This window comes from Ixodes scapularis, unplaced genomic scaffold, assembly GCF_016920785.2.
Source record: "Ixodes scapularis isolate PalLabHiFi unplaced genomic scaffold, ASM1692078v2 PGA_scaffold8__174_contigs__length_109621045, whole genome shotgun sequence".
NCBI classification, from domain to species: domain Eukaryota; kingdom Metazoa; phylum Arthropoda; class Arachnida; order Ixodida; family Ixodidae; genus Ixodes; species Ixodes scapularis.
In genome coordinates this window covers 94916764-94930829 of record NW_024609883.1, presented here as the reverse complement: position 1 = coordinate 94930829, position 14066 = coordinate 94916764, and positions in this window count along the sequence as shown.

Sequence of the window (14066 nt, the reverse complement as noted above, 5' to 3'; positions counted from 1 at the left end):
CCAGATCGGTGGCAGGGGCACCTCACAAGGGGCAGTCATCTCTCCACTTCTCTTTAATCTCTCTCCTCTCCACCTACCGCATAAACTGCAATACATCCCAAATCTCAAGGCCGCCTTCTTCGCAGACGACATTACCTTATGGACCCCCAAACCGAACTCCCTGGGCAAGCAACAAGACTGTCACGTGCCTGTGACGATTATTACGGGTGGAAGAAGAAAAGAAGCGGAAGGGAACGAGCGCGTTCCAGAGAACGGCGAGCGCGAGAAGAGAACGGCGAGCGCGAGAGGAGAAGCAGCAGTGAAAGCCAGGGTCGGGCCGCGTCGCACGGCGACGACCAGAGCTCGGAGGGAGGACCAGCCGCTACGGACGGCGACGCCTGCTACGAGCAACTCCAGGGGGAGTACGAAACACCGGCTTCCGCATCATCACATCAAGCGGCGACACTCCGCAAGGCACCGGGGGAAGACTTGAACTTGAGGCAAGGACTGTAGCGGGAACGGGCTATGAGTGTGTTGACGTGACTTTATCTGCCTTCAGTGTTTTGCTTTTCTTATTGCTAATTCTTTGCAGATTGTTTTGCTTCTGCCACGTTCCTATCTTCCTTCTTGTAAATATATAATTTCTGTGTTTGATCCACTCATGGGCGTCGTTTCTCTCTTTTCCCGATTGACGATGACAATTTGGCGAGCCTGCCAGGATTCCATTAATCCACTAGCCTGATCTCGTTGGTCCGGAGGAGAGAGTTCGCGACCATGACTGGGTCCGGGGTTGTAGAGATTGATAAATTGATGGCGGCTGGGAGGGAACTAGGATACACTGGAGAGGAGCTGAAGGTCTGGGTTGAGAGGGAAAAAATATTCAAAGAGAGGAAAGGCTGCAGGCACGGGAGGCGGCAAGAGAAGAGCACGCGGCGCAAGAACGCGCATGTCAAGCGGAATGTGTCCGACTGGATAAGGAGCGGGAAGTTATACAACTCAGAATCGCTGCCCAGGAAAGAGGAAATCGCGAAGCGCGAGGGGAAGGAGGAGAAGGCGGTTCGACTGGACCAAGTCATAGCGCCAGTCCACACAAACTGATACCGCAGTATAATGAGACGCGCGACGACCTCGACGCGTATTTGCAGAGGTTTGAGCGTACGGCCACAGGCCTCGGATGGCCACAAGACGAGTGGGCGACCACTTTAAGTCTTTGTCTCACAGGAGAAGCCCTGACGGTGGTCGGTCGCATGACCCCTGCGGATGCGATGGATTATACAAAGATGAAACTGGCGCTGCTTCAAAGATTCCGGTATACAAAAGAAGGTTATCGCGAAAGATTTTGTGAGGCGAAGCCCGGAGATGGGGAAACAAGAAAACAGTTTGCAGCCAGGTTGACGGGGTATTTCGATAGGTGGATCGAAGTGGCAGGAGTCGAGAAGACTTTCGAGGCGCTCCGGGACAGAATGCTAATGGAGCAGTTCATGACAACTTGCGCTAGTAAGTTGATGGTCTTTCTCAAAGAAAGGGACTGCTTGACCCTAGATAATTTGGCTGAAAAAGCCGACGTCTTTCTGGAAGCACAGACTCAGCCGGGCGCTTTAAAACCGAAGGTAGAGGGACAAGACCCGAAAACCAGTGCAAGTACAGTCCCTAAAGCTTTCAGAGAGGACACAAGGAGGATCCTCCGATGCTTTTTATGCAATAAGGTAGGACACAAAGCCGAGAATTGCAAGGGTCGCAATCAACAATACAAACCATCGACATGTTGGCACTGCGGCCGGATGGGACACAAGGCCGACAAATGCACTATGAGGGCTGGCGATAAACCACAAGCTTCTTGCCTGTGGACAGCCTGCGACGAAACGGCAGGCGAACCAGATGAGACCTACCTTACGTTAAAGAACGGCGACAAAATACCAGTGGTTAAGGCAGCTGTAGGGAGGCCACCCAAGTTTCTGGTGGAGAATATGCCTGTGGTCGAAGGCCGCATTGGCGAGAGAAAAGTTACGGTGCTTCGGGACACCGGCTGCAATACAGTAGTCCTAAGAAAGAACTTAGTGCCCGTTGGGTGCTACACTGGAAACTGTAGTCCCGTATATTTACTGGACCGAACAGTGAAATACTTACCTGAGGCGGAAATTGTGATCAACACACCCTAATTCTGGCAGGAAAAGTCGTGGCGAAGTGCATTGACGATCCCCTATACGACTTAGTGCTTGGCAACGTTCCACAAGTGAGAGATCCCAACGATCCGAACCCATATTGGGATTCCGATCAACAACGAAGTGACGAGATGAAGACACCTACTGTCCAAGGAGCTGGCCACCAGCTGTACAAGAGAGCCGAGGTACCAGAGAGGAAGGACCACAAAGAGGCCTCTCCGTACGACTCGGAAAACACGGACTTGGGACTGATAACTCCGCTTTCAAGTACCGCGGGAGTGGGAGAGTCGAGGAAGAATAAGAGCGGGAACAAAGCGGAACCTCCACTGAATGTGCCACAGGTACCGATTCTCGAAACGACAGTCGAGGAGCTTTCGACAGAACAGAGGAACGATGCGTCCTTAAGGAAATGTTTCCGCAAGGTCGGAAAGGTGGTAAAGAGACACAAGTGTCGTACGAAGTATGAAATGGTGATAAAGAACAACCTGCTTTTTCGGAGCTGTATGTTTTCCACCGGGAGGTGTATAGAGCAGCTGGCTCTCCCAGCAAGATTTCGACCAACTGTCATGGCAATGGCACACGATGGTATCATGTCAGGCCACCAAGGCATGAAGAACACGCTTGCGCTAACGGCTGAAGAGTTCTTTTGGCCGGGCATGCAGAGTGACATCAAGAGGTACGTGCGCTCCTTCGATGTATGCTAGCGCACGGTGCCAAAAGGCAGAGTAGGCAAAGCGCCTCTTGGGACAATGCCTGCCATCGAGACGCCATTTAAGAGGGTGTCGATCGACATCATCGGGCCGATCAACCCAACGGCGAGTTCGGGCAACCGATATATTCTGACCATGGTGGACGTTGCCACAAGGTACCCGGATGCTATTCCATTAAGAAGCATCGGCACGGAGAAAGTGGCAGAAGCCTTGGTGGAAATGTTCTCTAGGTATGGAATCCCGAATGAGGTTCTTAGCGATAGAGGTTCCTGCTTCACGTCGGACCTCATGAAAGAGGTAAGCCGGCTGCTGTCCATGAAGCATCTCATGACTACACCCTACCATCCGATGGGGAACGGGTTGGTGGAAAGATTTAATGGAACCATCAAACAGATGATTAGAAGAATGTGTCAAGAAAGACCCAAGGACTGGGACAGGTACCTACCGGCACTACTGTTCGCCTACAGGGAAGTGCCACAGGCAAGACTGAAGTTTTCACCATTCGACCTACTATACGGCCGAAGAGTTCGGGGACCTTTGGCCATCCTTAAAGGGACAATGAAGGCAATTTCGGATATTTTTTTGGCGATTGAACTGGGTTCCCGGCACGTCTCAGGCCACGTTGCCCAAATTTCAGCCGAAACCGGCGCTTGTCTGCCGCGCGAATCAATTAAACAGGCGCGGTAATAATCGTACCGGGATCGATCGAGGCGACGCCCCGAGCGTTGCGGGAGAAACCAGCAGAAGCGGAGGTCACGTGACCCTGCGGGGCCTGGAAGCGTGACGTCACAAGAGACGCGTCAGCGATTGGTCGAAACGAGAAACGTGCTTTCGGTCACGCTTTGGTTCGTGGTTTTTATGAACACTGTTCTAATTCCACTTGAATAACCATGAAAACTATAAATCGAACCAAAAATGATAACTAAACCGTAAATAAAACACCATAATTATTTTTCTCTTTGCTACACTGCACGCGAAACGGGCAACGAGCAACTATGGGCAAACAAAATATAAAATAAAGAACACAGCGCGGAATACCGCGCTGCTCTAACTCACCGCGGTAACCAGAGTCTCGACGCCCTCAATGCTACCGGTACCGACAATTCACATGTGACGTCACTTCCTACGTCACCTCCGTTTTCGGAGGCCCAAAATTGAGCAGCACAGATAGTTCAGTTTCAGTTTCTTCAGTTCTTTCGTAGGTACAGAAATACGCGTCACAAATGTCTATGAAAAATTCGGCAGTATGCCAGGTTCCTAAGAAGCCTAAAACACAATTTAAAAAATTTAATTAAAATCGTCTTCATTGTCCCTTTAAGGAGATCTGGTCCAACGAAACGCTCGAAGACGACGTGAGGACGTCCTACGGTCACGTACTCGAGCTAAGAGAGAGACTACAAAAAACATGTGAGTTGGCTCACCGCTTCTTGGAAGAGGCCAAGATCAAGTACAAGGAGCACTATGACAAAAAGAGCGTCAACCGCCAACTGAAAGAAGGGGACTTGACCCTCATTCTCCTACCGAGCGACCACAACAAGTTAATAATGCAGTGGAAAGGACCATTTGTAGTATCCTGCAAAAAGAACGAAGTGGACTACGAGCTCGATATTGGAGGACGCAAGAAGGTGTTCCACGTGAATATGCTCAAGAGATACCAAGAGAGGGTCGAGGTCAAACGGAGGCAACCAAGCTGCAGTGCGGCAACGCAGGAATTTGGCGAGGCTACACTTGCTGGAGAGGCCAACAAGGCATCGACGTCTGATAACGTGATTGCACATGACTGGAAAGAGGTCACGGTCAACGATGACCTGGATCATGATGAGAAAGATAAGGTGTGGAGGTTGATCGAACAGTATAAGAACATATTTTCAGATCTTACAGGCCAAACTAACTTGATCACGTGCGACCTGAAATTGACAACCGAAGAACCTGTGCGATAAGGCAACATGCGTTGCCATTTTTCGTCCAAGAGACAGTCGAAAAGGAGATTTCGGAAATGCTCCGACTGGGCGTTATTGAACGGTGCACGTCAAGGTATAATGCGCCGGTTGTAATTGTTAGAAAGAAAGACGGTTCTAACAGGTTTTGCGTTGATTACAGGAAGTTAAACGACGTGCTTAAGGATGACGCAGAGCCGATTCCAAGGGCCGACGTCACCTTCGCTAAGGTGGGCCGTAAGACATTTTTCTCTAAGCTGGATCTAGCGAAGGGATACTGGCAGATCCCGATGGAGGATTTGGCCAGGGAGAAGACAGCGTTCTCGTCGAGTAGCGGACTTTACCAGTTTAGATTCATGCCTTTCGGGCTCAAGACTGCCTCTGCTACCTTCACCAGACTGATGAGAAAGTTGCTTCCTGGAATTCCGGAGGCTCATCATTACATCGATGACATTCTCATCGCCTTGGATGCGTGGACGCAACACATGAGAACTTTGCAGACAGTTTTTGATCGGTTGCAAGAAGCTAACATCACGGCTCGGCCGAAGAAATGCGAGAACGCATTTACAAAGACGACCTTCCTCGGTCATGAGTTGGGTGGAGGACGAGTCGCACCCCACGCGGAGATCCTTGGAAGGATACAAGACGCGCCAAGGCCGGTGACAAAACGTCAAGTGAAGTCGTTTCTCGGGCTGACCGGCTATTACCGCGATTTCGTCCCAAACTACGCGGATCTTGCTACACCACTGCTGGAGCTCACGAAGAAAGGAGAACGAAATCAAGTTGAATGGGGGTCAGCACAGGAGGAGTCGTTCGAGAGACTGAAGGACTGCTTATCGAGACCACCTATCCTGTTGGCGCCAGATCCCGACAAGGAATTCGTTTTGAGGACGGATGCATCTGATGCATGCCTGGGCGCAGTATTGCTCCAGGAAAGTGAAGGACTGCTGCATCCAGTAGGATATGCAAGCAGAACACTGGGAAAATCGGAGAAGAATTACGGCACTGTAGAGAAAGAGTGTCTGGCGATTGTTTGGGCCGTGGAGCGATTTAGGTTGTTCTTATATGGCAGAAAATTTTGCATACAAACGGATCACCGAGCTTTGGAGTTTTTGAACAAAGCGAAGCACTCCAACAGTCGCATAATGCGATGGAGTTTATCATTGCAGGAACAGGAGTTTCACATCGAATACATTAAGGGGAGAGACAATGTTGCAGCAGACTTCTTAAGTCGTCTAGAGAGCTAAGCCGTCGGGGGATATCTGTCCGCAAAGGCAGGGCACAGGGTTAATGAGACCCATTAGGATTTTTTTTTCGTTTTTGTTGTTGAGTTAGGTCAGGACAAGAGTGTGTTGCCCATGTGATTTGTACGAGCAATTAGGGACGCGAGAGTGTAACCACGGTTTGTTTTCGTGATTTGAGCGATACTAATTTTTGTGATGTGGAAACGGCATACGTGCGTGAGTGCTAAGGACCAAGTGTGGTGGTATTTGTGAATGTGCCGCGGTCACTACAGCAAGCCATCGAGGAGGTCGCCTTCGTGGAGAAACTTCATGTTGTGAAGTTCTCGAAGTGATGGGGGTGTGTCACGTGCCTGTGACGATTATTACGGGTGGAAGAAGAAAAGAAGCGGAAGGGAACGAGCGCGTTCCAGAGAACGGCGAGCGCGAGAAGAGAACGGCGAGCGCGAGAAGAGAACGGCGAGTGCGAGAGGAGAAGCAGCAGTGAAAGCCAGGGTCGGGCCGCGACGCACGGCGACGACCAGAGCTCGGAGGGAGGACCAGCCGCTACGGACGGCGACGCCTGCTACGAGCAACTCCAGGGGGAGTACGAGACACCGGCTTCCGCATCATCACATCAAGCGGCGACACTCCGCAAGGCACCGGGGAAAGACTTGAACTTGAGGCAAGGACTGTAGCGGGAACGGGCTATGAGTGTGTTGACGTGACTTTATCTGCCTTCAGTGTTTTGCTTTTCTTATTGCTAATTCTTTGCCGATTGTTTTGCTTCTGCCACGTTCCTATCTTCCTTCTTGTAAATATATAATTTCTGTGTTTGATCCACTCATGAGCGTCGTTTCTCTCTTTTCCCGATTGACGATGACAAAGACACACTCCACGAAGCCGCAGACATTATTACCAAACATGTGCACACCACGGGCCTCAGATGTGCACCCCAGAAGACAGAACTACTCCCTATAAAGAGAGGAAACTCTCAAGACCCGACAGTCCAACAAGTCTACCTCACCATAGAAGGCCAAAATATATACCCGACAGACAAGCCAGTCCGACTCCTGGGCCTCCACATACAAGCCAACAACAGATGGACTCATCAAATCCACCTGCTAAAGAAACAAAAGGACCAACTAGGCCATATAATTCAAAGGGTGACCACTGGACATAGGGGAATGAGGGAAGCATACACCCTTCGCCTAGTGCAAGCCTTCGTTATATCTCGCATAGTTTGCGTGGCTTCCTACATGGATCTCCTTAAAACGGAACAAGCCCGATTGGAAACTACCATCCGAAAAGTCACCAAAACGGCTCTACATCTTCCAGCCTCGTGATCCACGGAGAGACTCATGGAGATGGGCGGCCACAACACGCTCACAGAATTGGCTGAGGCCCAGAGCGTCAACCAACTATTCAGACTCGGCAAAACACCCCCAGTAAGGGCCATCCTCTCCCAACTCAATCTTAACCCCATCCGTGTCGAAAAAGAGTCCAGGAACACGCCACACGCTTGGAGGTCCCTTATAGACGTCCGCCCACTTCTCAAGAACATGCACCCCACGAAGCACAAGGAAGGCGAGAAGCACGTGCCAAAGCGCGCAACAAGATGCTTCAAAACAAAACCCCTAACAGCGTAGCATACACAGACGCAGCCATAATTAGCGCCGGTAAAATGGTAGCCGTGGCATGCAATGATTAAAATACCCCACAAGTTACAGCTCTACACACAACTATAGACTTTTCATTTTAATAGTTGCCTCACCGGCGGATAGAGGGCGCTGACGCACTCGGCGCCATTAGGTTGCTTCAATTTGGTTGGTTTCGGTTTCAACGTGAACTCGGCTATGTTGCTGTTTACGTTGTTTTTGCTTAATTTTGTGATACGATTATTTTCTTTGTAGCACAGAACCAATGAAACAGTTGTATTGAACCACTCTGAGGACCACGAGGTGTATTTTAGTTTAGGCCACGAGGGTTAAACTGCGGGCTTTTTGCCCAACTCCTTTTGTGTATCTGATATGGCCGGTTGCGAAACGCCTGACTGATGTACAGGAGAGGTTATTATCGTCTGCGGCCGTGCCCGATGACCCCCCCCCCCCCCCCCCCCCCAATCAGTTTCTAGAAAAACAAACTAATGAAGAGACTAACACGTGAGTGTAAAGAAGCATATCGACAGTTTGATTAGCAATGTGCTGAATCGGCCAGAACAGATGAACTCGCGAGTTTACTACTCACTGTTTGGTTTTTGTGGGCACCTAACATTTAGTGAACTTCGCAGACTAAAAACGTATCGTGTGGTGACGCAGATAATTGATCAAACCAAATAGTGTCATCCCGGCCTTTTTTTTTTTTCTAACTCCGTACTTGACTATGTTTCGACAGGCCGAGTAGGAAATTTAATTGTCAACCCTTCTAAAGTACTCACAAGCAGCATTTCGCGGTATTTGCATTAGGAAATAAATTATTTTTATGTGAACATTTGCTTACTCAAGATATAAGTGACAGTCCCGTCAAATTAAATCTGGTAATTGCCTTCCGTAAAATTGGCAAAAAAAAAATTAAAGGGCGCAGGAGGAGAAATTATTGGAAAGTTCGGCTGAATTCTAGCGCTAGGCACCACTTCACGGACTTGTGTGAACAAATATTTATTTGTTTGAACAGATTCGCTCTGCAAATTGTTGCGTCGCCAGCCCACCAAAAGTAAACCTCTATTCATCAGCGACAATCCTGGACACAGCTGATTGTTATGCAGACGGCTCTTTTTCTTTTTTTTTTCGGCGTCAATTATTGCGGAGTTCAGATACAGGCAAAAAATAAAACAGCGTACGCAAACCCCCCCCCCCCCCCAAAAAAAAAAAAAAAAGAAGAAAAAGTATTGTCATTATTGCGCATGCGCCAAACCCAAACGCGTTTTGGATTTGCAAATAGAAACGACGCTACCTCTTTGTGCACGCTATTCTAAATCTCGCTACTGTTAAGTGTCTGTGGTAGTTTATGGAGCGGGGAGACTCAACCTTTGTGCTAAGATTAATTAAGGAAATGGCACTGGTTATCTAAACATAATCAATCAATCACTTAAATGACTGTCGAAAGGGGAGCGAGCACGGTATACGATGTTTTAAGCTTCATAGGTAAACCGACCAACCGAATGTTTACGTCACAAAAAAAGATTGAGAACCTCAAACACCAGTATATGTGTGATACTATGAACAAACAAGTCGCCTGATGTTGACGTACCGTTATTTTTAGCCTCAGATAAAATACCAGTTAAACGTCTCCGCGAGTTTCCTCACATAGTCAAAGGAAACTGTTTTCGATATATTATGAATACAAAGAACTATACTTTTTGGAAATACAGATAGACTCCTTGCGCTGACTATTCTTGGCGCCTTCCGATCCTAAATGCCAACGTTACTAGATTACCTCAGTTGTGGAACTCCCGCGGAGGGGGGTACCCCCCCACCCCCACCGCCGCCCCCGCCCCCGCCCCCGCCCCCGCCCCCGCCCCCGCCCCCGCCCCCGCCCCCGCCCCCGCCCCCGCCCCCGCCCCCGCCCCCGCCCCCGCCACCGCCTCCCTCACTCACTTCGATCCGCCAGCCGTCGTTCGAAGCGTCATCTATATTTTCGTTTCATAACTGTGTGTTCCAAAGAGCACTGCTGAAGCGACAAATGGCGATCACAACACCGCCATTTCTTCCGCAGTGGTCACTCGAGGAACTGCACGCGACATCTATTTTGGCTTCAATCGGCCATTTCGGAGCCGAAACAGATACGGTGGAAAAGGTTATAGGGGTGCCACCCCCAACCTCCTTGGCCACCCCCGACTCCCCAGCGGACGCACTGCGGAATATCACCGAAGATGCGCCTAGGTCGGGACGCGCTACCTGAAATCACCGCTGAGGCATGGTTGTATGAAAACAATATTAATTGTGCTGCAAAACCTTGCAAACTAAAGATTTTAGAAAACATCCCGCGCCCCCCCTTTTGTACTAAACTCCAATAAAAGTTACTACAAAAAGAGTTTTTTTTTCCGTTGGTTTTACGTTTCTAGTAACGTTGAAACAAACGTATCCCGATTCAGTTACCAAAGCAGCCGTCTGGCGGCGCGTCGAGCAACACCGGGCGAGTCGAGGTGAGTGAGGAAGGGTACTGTTTGTGCATGCAGCGTCTATGAGCAGTTCCGTAACTGAGCTAATCTAAGAACGTTGCTAAATGCGCGATATAAATATACGCGCTTCTTACTGAGAATGTTCCGTCACTATTAGTAAACACACCGCGGTTTCATAAGGACCTTTGAACCCTCGTGATGTCTTAGTTGTCGAGTAGTTTCCGAAGTAATACAAGAAAGCGCGGTGAAACGCGACGAAAAACACGAAAACAACGCATCGCCAAGGCGCGGAGAGGAGCGCGGAGCGGCAAGTTGAAGCAACCAATGGCTGCCGCGTAACGTGATTCCAAGATGGCAGCGCCCATGCGGAGGAGGATGAAAAGTTCTATAGGAGACGAAATCACGATAGGGGAGCAGGTAGCTATTGCTCTGGCCATTACCGAGCACCCCCGCTACATAATCACGGACTCTCAAGACGCCTGCCGGGCATACCTAGCGCTCATTTGCCCGGAGGTACACCAGGTCCTCGACACCCACCAACCACGTAAAGGGAAGTGGACCATCAGCATCATCTTTTATTTAGAGGATACTACAGGCCATTGAAGGCCGAAGTAGGTGTGGGATACAACATATGCATTCACACATACAACGAGAACAAATAACACGACATTAAAAGGTTTACAACAACTAACAAGCAAATATACACATCTGGACTCCGTCCCATACTGAGACCGAAGTGAGGGGTAATGCTCGAGTCCATCACTTGGCACGCGAAGAAGCTGACGCCCGTGCCATGGATTCAGGGGACGAACACCGAGATCAGAACCGGACCGTCCCACCCCACTCACCACCTACAAGAACATCACCACTTACTATCGGGAACAACGACGCACTCTACTACCACCTCATCATACGCTTGACAAAGGGAAACAGGTCAAGTGGCGCCTGCTCCAAACCAACACTTACCCAACGCCATCCAGACTCAACCTGCTTTACCCCCGGCTCTATATACCGCTCACTTACATGCCCCAACTGTCAACAGGACTGAGGCACCATCTACCTCATGGTCCTAGCCTGCCCGAAACATAAAAAAAAATACAAGACGCAGCACGGCTTCAAATCCACCTCAACTCCTGGGAGACGGCCATTAGAGACTCGGACGCGGAAGATCAGCGCCAGCTCGTTATCCTAGCCGATGAGGCGAGCAAGGCCAATGTAACCCCGGACATAGGAACCACCCCAGGGTGAATACCCGACGTCATCCTTGATGACCTCAATAAAGTGTATTCTCTCTCTCTCCTGTCAGAGTACGTCGACGCCCTTGGATACGGCAACCATATCACGCGTGGAATGAACCACGCCCTTAACACTTCTCAAACAAAAAAAAGATGTGTATTCTTGTACCCCTTGGTAAACACACGACACCTCAAAACTTCTGTTGGACGCACAGCCCACTGACGCTGAACCGACGCTACCAAATGTCATGAGCCGCTTGGTAGCCGAGTTTTGCAACTTATTAAAATAGCTAATGTAAGTTTAACTGCCTGCAAAAACTTTATCGGGGTTTTCTTGGATCTACTGCAAAAACTCGACATATTTTTCTGTAGACTTTGATATCTACTTTAGCCGTTAATATGTTATATTGCACCGTCATGAGCCCTTTAGCAAAATTTGGGGCAGTCAGTTTGACCTCTGTGCGCTGTAGGTCGAACTAACGTTTTGAGTGTCATATATATGACAAGGGGTGTAATGGCTACACCCCTTTTCTTAGAGTGCTGGAAGGAGGCGCATCCATATCACTCGTGGAGGGAACCGCATTCATCGTATCAACAACACACAGACGTCACAGCCCACGCACCGCTACTGCGGAAACCCAGAGTGATAACAACTGGTGACTGCTGAGCGGAAACTGAGCCAACACGTTCTAGATAAGAATGCCTAAGTGCTGAATTTTCCTGTGTCAGAAGCTCACCGTAAGCCACAGAATGACAACGTATGCTGCTTCAGAGTTAGGTTGCAACTTGTGCCCAATCAGTGAGAACACGTCTCCTTGCCGAGCGTTGATGCCGTAGTCGTTTCCAAGTTGTGGCCTACAGTGGCTCTCTTTAGTAACGCAGGAAAATTCAGCACTTAGGCTTTCTTATCTATAGGCGTTGACACGACCGCACTCCACCGCGCCGCGGCACGTCCTCCTCGCTGGCTCCCCGCCAGCTGTGAGCGTGACTTTGACGAAAACGAAAGGGCTCGTTTTGACGAGACCCAGGCAATGTCTGTCGGTTTGTCATTGCCGGGGAGGGAGGGAGATGTTGATGCGTGCTGGCGTCAGTGCTTTGGATTAATGCGAGTGTCTCACGCGACACCCCCTTCCACTTCTTCATCCCTTCCCGGCACTGACAAATGAAAGACACCGCCGGGTTTTCATGAAAACGAGCGTCTTGATGCTAACGCATTAAAAAATACTGTGAAACCCCTTGTGTTTACCAACATCTCCGAGTCCGATTATATGTTGCTGATGGATATAGCATGCATATTGCGTGATAAAATAATTGAAGTTAACAAAGCTCGCGCGCAACCCAGGCAAACGAAAACGCCAGTAGCCGGCGCATACTGTTCGGGTGGAGAGGGTCACGTGGTGCGCCGCTGGTTCGTTTCCGGTTGCCGATGGTGTGGGCAAAGGCTCGCCGGCGATCGACCAGCTGAATTGGCCCGTGAGCCGCCTGGAATAGCTCGGGGTTTTACGATCAGACTACTTCGACTGATCATCGTTTGCAAATTTAGACGCTGGTCTGACAAGTCCGAGTCGTCTTGCTCCTCGTTGTTACCTTTCTTATGAGTCCAGAGGTCACTTGCCGGCAGAGCACGTTAAAACTTAGATGGTAGTGTGAAGGTATGCTCGCCGTCCCCGCTGCTCTCCGTAACCATAGGCGTGTCAGTCCGCCCTGCGGTGCTGTGGGCGGAGACGTAGGTTTCGCTGTCCTGCACCGCGCCATCCAGGGTGAGTGATTCTCTTATTGGCCTTGAGGGGGGGGGGGGGGGGAAGGGGGGGTAGGAAGCGTGCCAACTTGCTCCGCGATGCTTTACGCTACTCCCCAGATGCAACGCCAGTGTGTTGTTCTGAACCCTTAGTCGCTTCGACTTCTTTTTGGTCCATTCTAAGGTCAAGGGGGGGGGGGGGGGTCCTCAGGAGCAGTGTTGGTGACAGATGCATACGCTTCACGCACTCATCCTTGAGGGGACCGAAGCGACCACATGACTCGCAGTGCGGCGGCCGACAGTCCCGACGAACGTGGCTAGTCTTCTACCAAAGAAGGCACATTGGCGCCCTACATTGAAGCATGACCAGCGTGTTGGCATTCAAAATACGCAACTGGTGGGGCAGTTCGTCTCTCATACACTCTTAGAAAAAAGGGTATGGATAGTCCTCCCTTAGGGGAGGAACGGTCTTGTAACCTATGTTCCTTTAGAAAGGGAGAAACTTTCGTCCCTGAAGCAGGGGAGCAAAGTTCCTCCGTCGCCTGCATCTCAATATGGCGGCCCCGAATCGAGCAAATCGAGCCCAATAAGGCTTGGCGAGGACGCTACGTCTCTTGTACGGGACGAGAGCAGCAGGAAATGAAAGCGTAACACGAGCTTTCCGCAAAGTGTGTTTATTTCCGAAGCCAGATTCCCCCCACAGGTACAGAAACTTGCGTTTCGAAAGCAGTTACTCAGTCTTTTCGTCGGCAGCACTGCGATGTTAAACGGAGACAACCGACACCCAGTTACTTCGTGCACTTTGCGTCTTACCTTTGGTGTTCCTTGAGTCACAATTCCTTCGTCAACCGCACATCACGGAGAAGGGCAAACTCAATCCGTGAAACCAAAAGCCGCTCTCGAAAGAACAAACTCGAAGCCGCTGTTTATCGCGTAGCGTGAAAGAAGGTTAAATCGCTAGCTAC